Genomic DNA, 15,543 nt, shown 5'->3' with positions numbered 1-15,543 from the left:
CTAAATGAGTTGTACGTATTGTGAGGGGAGCAGAAGAAAAGACTTGTGTAAGTGGTAAACAGGGGTGCGTCGGAATGCCGGTGTGTATCCAGTGACTGCTGTGCCTGTTCAGCCACGCCGTTGGCCATTCACTGTGTGTGTGTGTGTGTGTGTGTGTGTGTGTGTGTGTGTGTGTGTGTGTGTGTGTGTGTGTGTAAATGCGTGTGTGCGTGGTCAAATGCGTGCATGCTTGGAAATTTACACATTTTAACCGAGGCATACAGTAGACTGCATTAAATTAGGTTATGCGTCACCTCTCAACTATATTGCAAAAATTGCATATTTGATCTACAAGCTCGCAACATGACACGTTGTTTTTGATTGATTGAATACTTTATTATCAAATTGCACAGAAACCACACAGCAAGTATAATTATGTAAGCTATGCTAAAAGGACAAAATAAACAGAGTGAACCTGTAGATCTGCTATTTTTTGGGCGAAACTGAGGTGGCCAAGTATAGACTGTGGCTCCGGTTGACTGAGAATATAGGGTTTAAGGTATTAATTTAATCCCCAAATGGTTATCTTTCGGAGTTAAATCAACATTCAAAATGTACTGTGTGTAATGTATGTTCTGTTGACTGTTCTAGACCAGTGGTTTTCAACCAGTGGTCCAGGGACCACCGGTGGGCCTTGAGGGGGTCCCCAGCTAAAGGATGGAGGGTTGGTAACCAAATAGACCCTTATAGATCTTTAACTCTTGAGAGCGTAAAATAAAATCATGTGCACCCGTCTGGGTCCATTTGGTTTCATTTTACGCTCTCAATAGATAAATTATATTGTTATACATCTGCATTACTTAATTTACAAGAAGTCTACACATTTAAAGAGAATGTAGAATAATTTTTATTTTGCCTGTCCTAATGGTACCAACATCAATACAACATGGAATTGTGGACATCTTATCCAACGACAGTTAGGTCTGCGATGCTAAATCTCATCAAACGGTGGTCCGTGGCTTAAATGCCAAAAAAAGAATGGGCCTTCATATGAAAAAGGTTGAAAACCATAGTTCTAGACAGAGAAATCTTAGGAATCACTTTCAGAAACAGAATGACAGTCAGAGATACAATGCGGTGGAAGACAGATATTTTGGATCTACATGCTATATATTTGACAAATAACTTGAAATCATTTGCTGTGTCACTTTAAATGGGTCTAAAATATAATTTCACGCTCCCCCCGGGCCCTGCTGGGTCAAAACTCAATTAATAATGGAGACGACCGAATTAGCACTAAGGAATCATGTATTCAAATACCAAGCTAGATGGGTTTCCCTGAATACAAAAATCGAAGTACTTTTTTTTCTTCTTCTTCTTTTTTGGACAGACCAAACTTTTTGCGGGATGTGCAGCTAAAAGTTGCATTCAAAAATATGTTGCCATGATTCTGCAAAAGAACTACTTGGTACATTATGTATTATGAAACCAGTTTGACTCAACCCTGTCATTCTTGATGCTGCAGACGATTGCCCTTTAGAAATACATTTCAACAAAATAGTCGGTCTCTAGTGGATTATAGCTGTCAGACTTGGCCTTGCCTTTCAAATCCTTCCCCTCTGTGTTACAGGTTACTAACTAATTAGTGTATTGTTTAGTCAGCATTTCTTTCCTCCATCTCAAGGGTAAACTAGTTCTCTGGCCAGGGTTACTGTATTTTGTGTAATGATGTGTACATACTGTAGCAGATATTTGAAGGGAACCCGATTAGGATGGGATGACAGAAGTGGTCATTAATTCACGTTATTTACTTTTTATGTTGATAACATGCTAAAAAATAAATAAAATAAATCTGATTCAAAGTCTCTGGGGTTCATGTTTCTTTGCAGATGTTGTGCAACAAATGAGGCATTTGACAACAATTCAGAAGTTAAAATGAACATTCACCTGGTAACACAATTACTTTTCACTGTTCAATCAATGAAATCCGTATGCTGCTCCAATACAAACGGGTAGTGATGATGATGATTTTACTTGTATCATGTACATTTAACATTTATATATATACGCTGTATTTCACTTTAGCGTTGAACAGTTGACCAGAGAATGCCTGTGTCTGAGAATTCGCTACTATTCACTGGTGCTGTTTACAAAGTTGCACTCTCTCATCTCCATTCCCTTTGCTCTCCTATTTCAGACTTTTCAGAGTGACTTGCTACTGAATTGTCTGAGATCATGGAAAGGGAGTATTATCCAGGGTTCCTTCCTACACATTTGGAATTTCAAGCTGAGGCAAGCTGAGGTGGACGGTTCAGTGTCAGGTGGACGGTTCCAGGGCGGCGCAGCTCGTACCCCTGGTCGCCAGTCGGCACTCTTCCCCGGGCAGGGGGAGGCTGTCGGTGATTCCAGTTCGTGCTGTCGCCTTAGGTCCCTGCAGTGTCCGTACTCCCAGGGTGGCCAAGGGGGCGAAGCCGCGAAACTCCCTGACCCACTGGAGGTCACCTGGGGTGTCCTGATGGGAGGACAAACCAGGCGCCTAAAGGCCCATAGAGGGTATGCGTGTGACATCATCATCAAACCCGGAAGTTATGCAGGGAAGCCTACTAAGTGGGAAAATAATACTTTCTGGCTTTGACAGCCCATACATCCAAACAGAAAAGTTCTATCTGATCACTCACTTTGCCTCTCACTTTGCCACTCGATTTGCCATTCACTTTATGCCTGCGGACCCCTATTTGAAAAGATATGCCAAGAGAAGATTATTTTTACGGCTGTAGCAGTGATTGTCAACCAGTTTTATGGAAGACCTAAGGACCCACAGTTTGACTTGCATTGGGCTATACGGACCCCCATTTAATGGCATTTCTATCTCCTGGATCCCAATTTATATTGTCCATTTGGTACTTTTACTCCACTACATTTATTTGACAGCTTTAGTTACTTTGAAGATTTAGATGATTATCACAAAACATGCATTAACCACTTCAGCCCTATACATTCCGGACATTTGATCTGTAAATTTTACCACAAGAGGGTACTATTGAGCAACACAAAGCGGTGATCCCAGCAGCGTTTTATCGATCATAAAAGCTAAAACTTGATATTTTCCCCCCCGTCAAATTCGTAGGTCCAGTAGGCTAACGACAGTAGCCAGAAACATGGGCCTGATTCAGAACCAGTTGTTTATTTTAACGTGAGATGAGATGAACTCATTAAAATGTCTGGTATGTATATTTCCTTCTGATTGATATTGATTGAAATATTTATTAACAGTTTGCAGAATTACAGTACATTTCAAGCACAAACTCAATACAAAGACTGTTAACTGTGAGTGGATGACCCAATTAAGCATTACACTTGTTTACAAGAGGGTCCACCTTGTTCAATTCATCAAAACATTTAGAGACGTACAAATAGACACTTCTAAAGAACAGAACAGGAATTCATCATAAAGGAGGTAAAAAGGGAAAAGAAACATAAACAGTGAGGGGGAAAAGGGGTGGGCGGTGGGGGGGGATTCTCATTTTGGTGGCATAGGAACGAAAGTAATTTCTCATTTTTAGGGAGGCTTAACTTGACCAGCATTGGTTCTCAAAGTGTGGTCCGGGGACCCCCAGGGGTCCTTGAGTGAGTTCCAGGGGGTCCCCAGCTAAATGATAGATAGTTAAGAATCAAATGGATAGTTAGGAACCAAATGGTATTTAACTCTTGAGAGTGTACAAAATACAAATGAAACCCAAATACACTCTCAGTTAACATTGCTTTAGAGTTTAGACAATATAAATTGGGGTCTCTCAGAGATATAATAAATGCCTTTATGCATGTCAAACTGGGGGTAGTATACTTGAAACTAAAATAGTTGAGAGCCAGAGCCTTAACAGTTAAAACTCTTCTCTTATGAGCGGTCCCTGCATGGGATATCTTTTCATATGGGAGTCTGTGGGCTAAATAGTAGGGCAGTTTAGAGTCTCCGACAGCACCCAAGTGACATGTTTTCGTAACATGGTTTTTTGGGACCCTTATGGTGTCTAGTTATGATTTATTCTTGTTGCCCGGGTCAACTAATGACCCATGGGGGTTATTTTTAATCCTTTCTTACGCACATCATGACAAAAACGCAGCCGAAAACGACCAAAAAACGTTCTATACTTCACTTTGTACAAAATGTTTGAGGTGTATTTTTTTTTACCACATGCTTTTTAGGACCCTTATTGTGTCTAGCTATGATGTCTTCTTGTTTCCCAAGTCAAATAATGTCACATGGGGTTCATTTTAACCCTTTCTTACACATATCCCCAAAACGAACCATAGGATGGCGATAATAGAAATACCATAACTCTTGAATTAAACAACATACAGAGACAAATGGCCACATGTTTCTATATAATTTGGACCCATTAAAGTGGTTATTATTAAGATTCAAGCACATCTTGACTCTATTTCAGGACAGAAACGACAAAAAACAACCAGAAAACGTTCAGTGAGACAGTATTTCAGAGACTGTGGCATGCTCAAATTTATAGATAGACCAACGATAGAGATACCATTTGATTCTAGACAACTTCAGGTTTCCAATGGGACCAACCTTGTCGGGAAGGGGGGTAAATACTAATGCATCTATAGACCCCATTGGCCGCTGTACTGTATCTATAGACCACACCTTGCCTCCCCGTGGGATGCAGTAAATGCAAAGGCTTGGTATATGCAGTACAGTGATGCACTACAGTTATCTATATTAGTATTAGTATTTACTTCCCGACAAGGTTGGTCCCACTGAAAACCTGACGTTGTCTAGAATCAAATGGTATCTCTATCTTTGGTCTATCTTTAAATTTGAGCATGCCAGAGTCTCACCAGGTGTTCCAGCCAGCAATTCCGCGGGTCTCATAGGGGTACATTTAAAAAACATGCTTTGCACCATAAAATAGGGGGGGTGCGTGTGGACCCCTCATGGGGTCTTTACTGAACGTTTTCTGGTTGTTTTTGGTCGTTTCTGTCATGAAATAGTCAAGATTGAATCTTGAATCTTAATAATAACCACTTTAATGAATTCCTTGGGTCCAAATTATATATAAACATGTGGCCATTTGTCTCTGTATGTTTAATTCAAGAGTTATGGTATTTCTATTATTGCCATCTTATGGTTCGTTTTGGGTATATAGTAAGAAAGGGTTAACATCTTAACTAGACACCATAAGGGTCCTAAAAAGCATGTAGTAAAAAAGAATACACCTCAAACATTTTGAACGAAGAGAAGTATAGATGTGATTTGAACGTTCTTTTGGCCGTTTTCAGCTGTTTTTGTCCAGAAATGGAGTCAAGATCAGCTTGAACCTTAATAATAACAACTTTAATGAATTCCTTGGGTCCAAATTATATAGAAAAATGTGTTCATGTCTCTGTATGTTGTTTAGTTCAAGAGTTATGGCAATTTGTTTTAGCTCCATGGTATGGTTAATTTTGGGGGTAGGTGTAAGAAAAGGTTAAAAATACCCCCCATGGGACATTAGTTGACCCGGGCAACAAGAAGAAATCATAACTAGACACCATAAGGGTCCCAAAAAACCATGTTACGAAAACTCGGGTGCTGTCGGAGCCTCTAAACTGCCCTACTAAAATAAGTGTCAATTTGGGGGTCTTTGACGTGAAAAGGTTTGAACTGGTTTAAAGGACTTCGAAGTCCTTCTTTCTAAAGCAGTATGGACCAGTCACCAGAGCTAAACTTGATCCCACCATCACCCATCCTTTAATTGCTAAAGTATAATACATGTTAATTGTCTCTTGCTGCTTCAAAATGAATGCATATAAAACACATGGAAATGTCAAATGGAATTTCATTCTCCGGGCTCGGGATGCATGCGGATACGTCCAGAATATGAACCTTATGAACCCAAAAGGAATTCCTATTATGGTAATATATTCCGCTCTGGGTGTGGTTTATATGCCACTGTAGCTTGCTATGGATCAGAGCTAGTCCATATAGCAGCTCTAATGCCTTCAACAGCAGCAAAGGGCATTAGGGCTATGGACCAGAGCTAATGCCACTGCATCATCTGCATGATGACGCAAATAGCCTGATGTTTTAAGCTGTTTAAATGATATGATTCAAATCGATATGGGACCATTTAACATATGCCAAACGGGCAATTAGTAGGCTATATTAGGACTTCGGACACTATTTAGTTACATAGGCTATAGGTTATTAAATCATTACAAGATTACAAGCTAGGCCTTGGGGGTGTATAATGTCAAATGAACTAACTGTAAACTAACTAAAGCACTTTTTTTTTTTCAAGTTAAATCTTTTATAGGTGCATTTTAAACCTCCCTTGCTTGGCTGTATGATTGAGTTGGCCTATTAGGCTGATTGAAAACACTTATGATTCTAATTAATTATATATTTTCCTATTGACACTTGCACACTGAACATTAGCTCCATACTTTTACTGTATCTACAGCTACTTAAGAACATGTTTTGAGTATTTTTTTAGGCTACTTTACTTGAGTAGGCTACGAATATTATACTTTTGAAGTAGGATTTGGAAGGCAAATGGTTATATGATTAACCACTTAAGCCCTATTTCAAATGGAAAATGGCAGATTTACAAGTCCACACACAATGCATGGCCATGGGATGCAGTTAGTCGATCTAACATTTCCGATCACTATTATTGATTTTGATGTCTGCATGGGAAATCTTAGATTATTTTCTAATGTCAAATTGTTGTATAGGCTACAGCAAGATGCATTGATCTTAAAAAGCAAAATGTAGCAATTGTATATATGTATCCAGCCTGCATGGCCTTTTAAATATTGCAACATAACGCACTATTAGACTGCATGCAATTTAAATAATGTTGAATAAAAAGCATGGCATTAAGTTATGTGTTAAAAAACCTGCATCATGACCTGTACAGTATGCACTCTCACTTTCTGCCGGTGAATGAATGAATCTTTAAATGGGGTTAATGAGCCGGTCAGAGCACGTGCTGCCTTACCGTTATATCATATATGGGTCAACACGTTTCTCAATGGCACGTGCAGGCGGTGCAGCCTCCCCTTACGTAAAGTCTCGTGCCGAAAGACTCCGATTACACTGTGTAGGTGATTCATGAACCGTGACGTCACGTATAGGCGAGAGGAGAGCCCCCCCCCCCTCCCATGCATGCACCGTTTCCATGGAATTAGTTTTTAGTTATGTAAAAGCAGTACGTGGTGGAAAAAATACTCAAATGTTTCCCCTATAAGTAAAAGTAGCCTGTATACATTCTGCAATGTAGATGTACTTACAAGTAGTCCTAGGCCTAGTCAAGTCCCGATTCAAAATGTACTCAAGGAAAAGTACAAAAGTAGGCTATCGGCATCAAAATGTAGGCCTACTTAAAGTAGGCTATACTAAAAGTAAAAGTAGCCTACTCATATTGCAGACACAATGCCCGAACTATGTCTCTAAATATACAAAGTATAGCCTAATTATGCCTATACGTTTTCAAATAATTAATTCCTGGATTTAGTTGAGTTTTAATAATAATAATAATAATAGCCTAATATCTGGGATTTCTATAGCGCTTTTCATGACACTACATATGGGCCAGTGGGGGAATAAAAAACTTTATTAGAAAAAAGTTAGGGGCGGCCACAGAGAAGTTTTAATGAAATCCACAATTTGGAATGTGATCACCAATCAATTGGATGACAGTGCACACATTCACACACACACACACACACACACACACACACACACACACACACACACACACACACACACACACACACACACACACACACACACACACACACACACACAGCCCTTAATCCACAATTAACCGTTTTTGTACTGAGTTGTATACTTCAAGTTCAATCAATGAGCTTGAGGACCCGTACCCGATGGAAAGAAGGAAAGGATTTTTCAATCAATCAATCAATCAATCAATCAAAGTAGCCTACTTTGATGCGCGGATATATAAGTGCATTATAAAAGTAGTTTCTACTTCTAGTGTGTGTAATGTGGAATGCCATTCATCCATGGGGACATGTTGAATGGAGTATGGAGCGGACAGTGTTGCCAGATTGTGTGGGAGCAATAAGCAACCAGGTCTACGAAAGCAAATGTGGAATATTTTTAAACACAATTAACTTTTGTTTAACAGCACAAATCTGGTATGGGGGTCCCTGCCTGGCACAAAATGTTTTTAGATGTATAGAGTCCTTACATTTGACAAATACATTAGCCTAATCGGGGGTTTTTAACAATATTAGGAAACAACAAGCCCAATGTGACGCTTTAGAAACAAGCAAAAAAAGAAGAAAAAGTAAGTCGCTTATAATAATTAACCACCTGACGCTCCACTCCGCCAGATGGAAGAATAAAGCTTTGTCGCCCCATTTGGCGAAATGGAGGGTCAGGTGGGTTAGCTTATATAGCCTAATAAAGCAGACATGGCAACACTTAGTCGTAGTGTAGCCTACTACTACTGTCAGGCTGGAGGAGTGGTAACCCCCCCCCCCCCCCAGCAGTTATGTCCTCGTTTACACACACTTCCTATGTGCACGTTTCTGCCCCTCCACACTCCCCCGTTAAACGTGAGGGGGGGACGTGAGAAAAATGAAGTCAATTATACAACGTCTAAATAGATGTCTGCTCCCTCCTCCTCTCCTCTCCTCTCCTCTCTCTGTCTAGTCGGACTCTACTAGTAGTACAACCACCACCAGGCTCCACATCCTCCACATGCTGCTCCCTCTCTGCTGGGAGGAGCGCTGGGAGGGAGCGGGCGGCGGCACACCACCACCACCGGCTCCTCTAGCCATGATGTTAACCATGATGCTGGCCGGCGGTGCCACTGGCGACGGGACAGCGGTGGACCCAGCACCACCTCCACCGGCTCCAGGACCAGGTAGGCTAAAAGGAAAGCCCCCCCATCTCCCCGGCCCGGACTCCTACGGGCAAATACTTTTTTTTTGTTGCATGGACAGGACATTAAAGCACACAAGGATGAATCCAAGAAAGCCTTGCTTTCGGGCTTGTTTCCATTGGTGTCCTTTAGTTAAAAGTTAAAACTTAACTTTTAGGCTAGCCTATCCTATACCTATACTATATAAATCACACTTAATACGGCCGGAATTGTTCACGTGCAAATGGGAACCGGCCGGTCCGTCGGGCATGCATCATGCATGCTTGGGCTTGGCTCCTCCTGGAGAGAGAGAGAGAGTGAGAGAGAGAGTGAGAGAAGCAGCGCTGCATTGCTCCACTCGTCCACTGATCCACTGACCGTGATCCACTCGTCCACTGATCCACTGACCGTGATCCACTCGTCCACTGATCCACTGACCGTGATCATTTCGAAGAAGCCCCAAAAGAAAGTGTCCTAAACGCCGAAACAGCTCCCCTGTGCTCTGGCCGGTAGCATAGCAGGCTGAAGGCTCCCACACACTCTGACTCATCATTATTAAAGCTAAATACTAGTTACTATTAGCCTAATAGACATATGGCTATACTGATTGATTCACCGGTAAACATATTTGTCATTTAAAAGTAGCCAAAAAGTACTGCATTGCAATACTGCAATAAAGTCCAGAATTCAAAATGTACTTGAGTAAAAGTACAAAAGTATTGGCATCAAAATGTAATTTAAGTATACCGAAAGTAGGCCTACTCACATTGCAGAATGTCCTAGTTCACAAGTTCAAAATGTGTACAAAAACTTTTGAAAATAACAGATCTACAAGCTCACAATGCACCACATCTTGACACATGCTTGTAGATCTGCTATTTTCAAATGGCCGGAATGTAGGCCTATAGGGCTGAAGAGGTTAATGTATGTTTTCTAATACAAAATTTAATCTTCAAATGATTGTAGTCAAGTAAAAGTTAAAAAATTGGCTCTGAGATGTAGGCCTAGTGGGGTAGAAGTAAAGGTACAGAGAATTTGACATAGGGCCTACTCGAGTCAAGTAAAGTACAAAATACCTCAAAACTGTTTAAGTACAGTACTTAAGTAAATGTACTTTCCATTTCCACCACTGTAAGCTGCTATTATTTCTATTAGCCTAATGGACGTATATGGCTATTTATTGATTCACGGTAAACTAGTTGTCATTGAAAGTAACCTATACTATCTCTTTCAGGTTGTAAAGTGTCAGTCTAGCATTTTCAGTTAGCTCGAATAGGGGACGTACAGTATAGTAGGTCTTGTCTTATTAAAATAGGGAGCTGACTGATATATTATTACTCTGATTACTAGTGTGTCAAATGTCACGTTAACTCTGGACGGGAAGTTCGGGAACCTCTTTTGGTGTTTTAAGATTTTTGAAAAATCATGAAAATGTGGTGAATATAACTCAAATCTTTGCTTCTGGGGGGGGGGGGGATCCCTTGAACTACATATTTTCAGATGGGGGTCGGCAGCCAATTACATATATTGTTGGGGGTCCTTGACATGAAAATGTTTGAGAACGACTGACATAGAAACATGTTTTCTGAAAACTTTCAGGATTTAGAAGGCATTTGTAGAATCGTCCTCAGGTCTAAATGCGTTAAGTACTGCTGTTGTCTTGCTGTAGGCCTATAGAGCGTCAGCAGAAAGTATTTATTTAAAGACGTTTACGCCGCGGACAAAGCCAACTCTTGTCGTGACAAATCATGACAACAAATAAAAAAAAATCGGGCTGAACAAATAATTAGAAAAAAGAAGAAAACGGCAGGTTACGGTGTTTTTTCTTCTTTGTAATTATTTGTTTGGTCCAAAATATTGTGTTTGTTGTCATGATTATAAGATCTTATAAGATCTTTAAATAAATACGTTTTGAAATGTCTATGGGAAAAATGCATTGGGAACTATTTCCTGGGCCTGGCGTCGCCATGAAAGGGCGCTAGTCTATACAGTAGTAAGCTTATGGAAACGTGACAATGAAACCTGAGAAAATATATTTTCCAAACTTAAAAGCCTATCCTACACAAAGTACACATGAGTCATGACATTGCTTTTTGTCTATGACAATCACAACTAGCCTACTTTTGAACAACAGCTAGGCTACTTGTCTTGTCTTGTCTTGTCTTACCTGGAAAGGAGCCAGCTAAAGGGGCCACACCTGAGGCCCCGTACAAACTATTAAAACAAAATCGCTCTCTCTGTTCCGGGGGGAGAGGGGGGGCAGAGCAGCTCGCAATTCATTTTCAATGGGAGTCCATGTGTTTCACAGAGCAGCTCTGCTCCATGGTGGGGAGGAAGGCCAGAACACAGCCATGGAGCAGAGCTGCTCTGTCTCTGTGAAACCCATGGACTCCCATTGAAAATGAATTGCGTGCTGCTCTGCCCCCATCTCCCCCCGGATCAGAGAGAACTATTTGGTTTTAATAGTGTGTCAGGCGCCTGAGACAACTGAATTATAATTCCTCAGTTAATTAAGACTTGAGTGAGCCATGATTCATAATTATGATCTGTTCATCCTATTATGATTCATAATCACAAGGGGTTATACGTGATAATTGCATTGTTAAAGTTGCATTTTAATCTTAAACCATTGCAGAACTTTAGATGACAGCATTTACAGTAGTACATCATGGCATCGGCCACATGGCCCTGGATGATTTATTTCAAGCCCTGCATGCTATAGTCAGCTACAGTCAGTCAGCTCTTCTCAGACATTTTCATGTCAAGGTCCAGGACCTCGAGTGTGACACAATGTGACACGCTGTGAGCTTGTAGATCTGATATTTTTGACTAGCCAACATAAAAGTGGTTAAAACGATCGTGATGCTATATTAATTTTTTTCGGTGGACCCCCTGGACCAAACTTTGATTATAGCACTGCTATCAGCGTTTCCAGACCTGAGCTGTCAGCCGCGGCTGTTTTCTCTGTCGGCCAGCATCTTTTCCGGGTGTTTAGACAGCTGGTGGATGGAAAAGATGCTCCAGTGCTCCACCCACGCAGCTGAATGCTGCGACGGCCAGATTCCCCGAAACGCTGGTGGAGCTTAATTTCCATCCACCAGCTGTATAAAAACGCAGAAAAGACGCTGGCCGACAGAGAAAACGGCTGTGCCTGTCTTGTAGATCTGGAGACAACTTATAGGTTGTTGATAGAGTAGAGACTAGAGAGTTGTGTCCTTCCTGTGATGTGGACCAGATAGGTAGTGGGGAAAAAAACAAAGAAAACCCAATAATAATGTATCTATGATTGATTACTCACTGTCACTGATAAGGGAAAGGGAGAAGTGGAGTCTTCATGAAAATGAAAACGAGTGGCCTCCTTTTTGTGTAAATTCCATTCGGAAGCACAATTGTCTCCTGTATAAGAAAAGAATAAAGTTGAACTAGACTGTCACATATGCAGAATTTGAAGCTCAATGCTTTTCTTTATTGTTCACATGAAGACAGATAAGGAAAGGAGGCTGTGGCGATTCCTGCAATCTCACACACACATTGCTTTTTTATCACCCAGTGACAATTTATGAATGGAATATATGAACTGGGGCTGTAACTAGTAAATAATAAATATGTATTCTTGACAGCTTGTTTTCAATCAGTTTGTTTCTAGTGTAAGTACTTTGGATGTTCATAGGAACTGAAATTGTCAGGAGAAAATGTGACATAGAGAGGTCAACCTGACGGCTCGATATAAGAAAGTTTTTTTGCCCCAGTTTTTTGTTCATGTTCTTTCTGGACAATAAGGATTCTTTTCCCTATTTTCTGCCAAAGCACTTTGCATTACAAAAGGACCACACTACCAGTGTATTTCCTTTACTATACAGACAATTTGACATAGTATGCCACATTATTTAGTTTGGGGGGGGGCACCCGTTAGTCTGACACACGTGGCCGGTTGTGTGTGTGTGTGTGTGTGTGTGTGTGTGTGTGTGTGTGTGTGTGTGTGTGTGTGTGCGCGCACACGTGCGTGCATGTGTGCGACTGAGTGTGTTTCATGCCAAACATCTTATACCTCCATTTGGAACTACTTGTTAAATAAATGTCTATCATGGCATTTGTACTGGGTGTGTTTCTGAGGCCACAGTTCTCAGTTCATGATTCTCACTTAAGAGAAAACATTCACACACTGTTTATGTGGGCTCTCATCCAGCTAGTGCATTAACTCTTCGGTACATCATCACATCAGTGCACGTTTAACTGTTTGATGTATGGGTTCTTCTAAAGGCTGGGGTTGTACACCTCATCTTTATTATGTCTTCATTATAGTATATAGGTCATTAATTGAGGATGGTCGTCCCACTTTTCTGCAGTAAAGTCAGTCACAGCGAAGAAGCTTGTGGTACAATACATATATTGTTAATGTCGGTATAAAATACATATGCCCAACTTGCGATTTTTTTTTTTTTTTTAAGATTTGTGTTAGGCTTTTCTGCCTTTATTGATAGCATCAAGTGAAGATGGACAGGAAAGAGGGACAGAGAGAAGAAGAGCAGCAAAGGCCGCCACGAACGGGACCCGAACACGCGATGCCAGGCCAAAAGCCCACATGTGGCATCAATGTTGTTTTTGGCAGCAAATATTCATAGTCATATTCTCTTGTTTTAGTCTGGAATGTTTTAGTGTTACGTGTTAGTCTAGTTTTAGTCCACTAAATATCATACGATTTTAGTCGAATAAATCTACAGTTGATTTAGTCGAACAGAATGTATTTTGGCCTTGATGCCGTCGTAATGACACAGTTTGCCCACAACGCATCGCGCTGCGACAAATCTTTAGACAATTCTCACTGGGTGAAAAAATGGGTTACAAATAATTTTCTTAAAGGAATGATTACAAATTAGGCAAGGATGGCATTCCAAATTAGCTATTTTGCCTCACAGATGTTTCAGGTAAGGCCTTTCTCTGCGTATGTGCATTGGCAATTTCACAATAGACCCAGGTGGGTCATGGATAATGACCAATTGTAGATGTTCCCAACTAGCACAACAACAGGTCTAACCCTGCAGGGGAAGCAATGATCGCTTAATGTAGGTTACTACAACAACATCAAACAATTACATTCCCTTTGTATCCAATACACCTCCCTCTGGAGAATGGCCCCATTTGTCACCTCTCTGTAGCATATTGACCATTTCAATGCCCATTTAATGTGGTTCACTCAAGCAGTAAGTAGCCTTGCCGAGCCATGGGGCCCATAGGGCAGGAGCCTATCTCCTGTTTCTGTAGCGTGAGGCAGCTTGATGTACAAGTACACCCCCTGGACATGAAGCTAGTATGTCGCAGGGACTTACCCCCAATCCAACCCTTGATGCTGTGTCAAGCAGGGAGGCATTGACACTCAGCTGGTTGACCCAACCAGGGATGGAGGCATTGACACTCAGCTGGTTGACCCAGCCAGGGATTGAACCCCAACCACTCAAGCAGTGGTTATGAGTACCGGTACTAAAAATGCAATGATTATGAATGGAACACTTTCACTAAGAAAGATCACTTAGTTATAAAAGTACCGGTATCTATCCAGTTCGAAATAAACTTGCAATTTGAGGGTCACTTTCCAATATGTGCCAATATGTACTGCACTGCACTAGATATAGCACTAAAGGTAGACACCAATGCAAGACCACGAGAAGAGGTGTCTCTAGAACTTTGTGGAGACCAGATTGCTAAAGTTGGCGTACCCATATTCCCTCATTTTTTGAATGGATCACAAAAAGTATTTAGCCTGTGACTCAAAAGAATCCTCAGGATAATTTATAATCCCCAATAGTTGGCTAATTGGTTGCCTTCTTTTAAATGCATTGTTCGTGAATGATAACTGCTTGCTTTTCATATGAGTCGGAGCGGTTAGGCACTGCTCAAAAAGAAAAAACAACAAAAGAACTGTAGCCCTACGGTTTGCGTTTGTTTACGGGCTAAAAGACAGAGTGGTTAAAACTGTTAATAAAGTAATCAATCAATCAATCAATCCCATTGAAGCTATAATTGCCCTTCACCCACCTGGGTCTAATGTTTGTGAATGTACATGTTGGAAAAGGAAGGGCATCTAGCTTGCCCGAAATGTACATATGGCAATGGTCATTTTGGATTGATATTGCCTCCTTTTGGTGTATGTAACCCAATTTTTGTCCCAACACAATCATTAAATGCCATTGACAATGAATGGTCAATGTAATGACGATTTCCTGTATTAGCAGGGAGCTGTCAGAGGGCTGGTGTAAGATGCTCCTTGAGGGCGTGAATTCCGTTTGTGTCCGAGCATAGGCATGGCTGAGGCATGGTAACGCCCCGCCTGCCTGTGATTGGTCTACTGACACTGCCCTGCGTCCTCCGAGACGCAGGTTACTCTGTGGTGAGATTGAGAAATAAATAATAGGAGAATGACAGCTTGACACGCACGACAGAATGCAGCCTTGTAGCTAACTTATTATTTTTGTAGAAGAGGCAAACCTATTGTTTATGCTGTTTGCTTTGATAGTGTTGATTATCGTGTATTAATCTAATTATAGTAAACTAATACTATTACACAAAAAAGGATAAAGATGAAGGGAAAATAGACCTTTTTATAGTACAATAATGTTTCAAGTTTACACATACAAACAAATTACACAACACAAACACCTTATTTTAGAACACACGC

This window comes from Protomyctophum parallelum, assembly GCF_964188405.1.
Source record: "Protomyctophum parallelum genome assembly, chromosome: 22".
NCBI lineage: Eukaryota > Metazoa > Chordata > Actinopteri > Myctophiformes > Myctophidae > Protomyctophum > Protomyctophum parallelum.
The sequence above is the reverse complement of the archived record's forward strand: the minus strand, read 5'-3'. Positions refer to the sequence as shown.